Here is a 2,500-nt window from a genome sequence, read left to right as displayed (position 1 = left end):
GTGTGTGTGTGTGTGTGTGTGAGAGAGAGAGAGAGAGAGAGAGAGAGAGAGAGAGAGAGAGAGAGAGAGAGAGAGAGAAAATGAGTGTGTGTAGGATGCGGGACACACATTCTCTCTCTCTCTCTCTCTCTCTCTCTCTCTCTCTCTCTCTCTCTCTCTCTCTCTCTCTCTCTCTCACGGGAGGTAGGCAGCAGCATCAGCAGTGGTGGCAGGACAGGCTAGGAGGGGGAAAGGGAGGAGGAAGAGGAGGGCTCAGAGAGAGAGAGAGAGAGAGAGAGAGAGAGAGAGAGAGAGAGAGAGAGAGAGAGAGAGAGAGAGAGAGAGAGAGAGAGAGAGAGAGAGAGAGAGAGAGAGAGAGAGAGAGAGAGAGAGAGAAGAGAAGAGAAGAGAAGAGGGACGCGATAGACAGACCAGCCTCAGTTTTCCGTCAGCCTGTGAGGGGGACAGACGCTCGCCGCCTCGCTTCCATCACTCCCTTGCCCAGCACAGACCAGCTATTCCCCCACACACCACGTCTTGTGCCCCCAACACCCACACCACGCCCCTGCCAGCCCCAGCAACTATCCTACGTCCATGTCCTTGTCCTCCATACCCATATCTTCCTCCTGCTGCTGCTCCTGCTCCAGTTCCTCCTCCTCCTCCTTGTCCTCCTCCTTTTTCCTTCCATCCTCCTCGTCCTCCTCCTCCTCGTCCACATCCATCTGATCTCTAAGTGGTCTGGGTCAGATATACATACGTACATACACCCCTCTGTGTGTGTGTGTGTGTGTGTGTGTGTGTGTGTGTGTGTGTTATAGGGATGGTGTAACATTCACGAAACGAAGCGAAACACAGGATTTTGCGGTGTTACTTCATCCGAAGGCGTGAGAGAGAGAGAGAGAGAGAGAGAGAGAGAGAGAGAGAGAGAGAGAGAGAGAGAGAGAGAGAGAGCGTGGCTGTACGTAAATTACAAACTGAAAAACGGGAATAACAAGAAAAACAAGAATAACTGCAACAAGAACAACACCGTACTGGCCTAAGTAAGTAGATAATTAATTAGTTAATTAATTAGATGTACAGAAAAAATCACCGTGTGTGTGTGTGTGTGTGTGTGTGTGTGTGTGTGTGTGTGTGTGTGTGTGTGTGTGTGTGTGTGTGTGTGTCAGTGGTGCAAGAAAGAAACATAAACGAGAGGAAGTATTATCGCGTACACAGTAATAAAGAGAGAGAGAGAGAGAGAGAGAGAGAGAGAGAGAGAGAGAGAGAGAGAGAGAGAGAGAGAGAGAGAGAGAGAGAGAGAGAGGACCGTTGTGCCTGTGTCAATAAACAATCCTCTCCTCAGTGTACATATGATTCCCCACACACCGTGACACAGACCCAGCTGTTGCCTCTTGATTGACAGATGGATGGGCAACACACACACACACACACACACACACACACACACACACACACACACACACACACACACACACACACACACACACACACACACACACACACACACCTGCTCCCCGGCCAGTAGGTAGATGGGCAGGTAACTAGACAGGTGGATTGATTTAAAGATGGATATATAGAGTAAACAAACAGGCTTTCTTGGTAATGAATAGATACGTACGTGTATGAATGGATGGATGGATGGGTAGGTGTCATGGTTAGTGGTTAGGTTGTTAGATAGATAAAAGAGAGGTGGATAGATGGATTGATAGACATGTGGTAGATAGCTGTTACTTTCTTTGTCATTGGTGGATAGATAGAGACCTTATCAATACACAGACACGTATGGAAAGAAAATAAACCACACACGCACAGACGGTTATTATTGTTACTGTGTGTGTGTGTGTGTGTGTGTGTGTGTGTGTGTGTGTGTGTGTGTGTGTCATATTCATGCACACTAGCAAACGTATTATATAAACAAATAAATAAAAATGGATGGGATTGACAATATTTTAATTACTTCCATGTGCAAAGTCATAGAGAGAGAGAGAGAGAGAGAGAGAGAGAGAGAGAGAGAGAGAGAGAGAGAGAGAGAGAGAGAGAGAAGATACTGAAGTCACGTATCACCTCCTGTGTTGTTTTTTCTCTCCTCCCCCTTCCCTCCTCTTCCTTCTTCCCCTTTCCCTCTTCCTCTTCATCTTTCTCTTCCCCCTCCATTTGCTTTCCCTCTTTCATACGTACCCCTTACTCTTCTTTCTCTCCTCCTCCTCCTCATTCTTCTTCAACGAGATATTTGATCCCGTTAGGAGAGAGAGAGAGAGAGAGAGAGAGAGAGAGAGAGAGAGAGAGAGAGAGAGAGAGAGAGAGAGAGAGAGAGAGAGAGAGAGAACCAGAAATAACTGATTCAAGTGATATGAAAAGGTGTAGAGTTTTAAAGGCGATATAGATAAACAAGCTAAGAGAGAGAGAGAGAGAGAGAGAGAGAGAGAGAGAGAGAGAGAGAGAGAGTAAAAGCAAATCGTTTAAACGCAAGAACTATAAAAAAAAACAAGAACAAAAAAAGGAAAAATAAAATAATGAATGA

The 2,500-nt window shown here is 46.2% G+C and overlaps 1 protein-coding gene across 4 annotated transcripts in view; it reads left to right on the top strand.

The window, feature by feature from the left end:
- The window catches only part of LOC135103483 (G-protein-signaling modulator 2-like), an 83,199-nt gene that overhangs the window by 24,218 nt on the left and 56,481 nt on the right, over nt 1-2,500 (top strand). Inside the window, exon 1 of one of the 4 annotated variants that reach the window (XM_064009831.1) lies at nt 401-1,019. The exons of 2 other annotated variants lie outside the window; for them this stretch is intronic. The gene's annotated coding sequence lies outside the window, so the exon portion shown is untranslated. Of the gene's footprint in view, nt 1-400; nt 1,020-2,500 lie in introns of those variants that run through there. One more of the 4 variants, XM_064009836.1, reaches the window with a different exon arrangement.

Source organism: Scylla paramamosain, chromosome 9, assembly GCF_035594125.1.
Source record: "Scylla paramamosain isolate STU-SP2022 chromosome 9, ASM3559412v1, whole genome shotgun sequence".
Lineage (NCBI taxonomy): Eukaryota > Metazoa > Arthropoda > Malacostraca > Decapoda > Portunidae > Scylla > Scylla paramamosain.
This window is presented reverse-complemented; position numbering and strand designations above follow the sequence as displayed.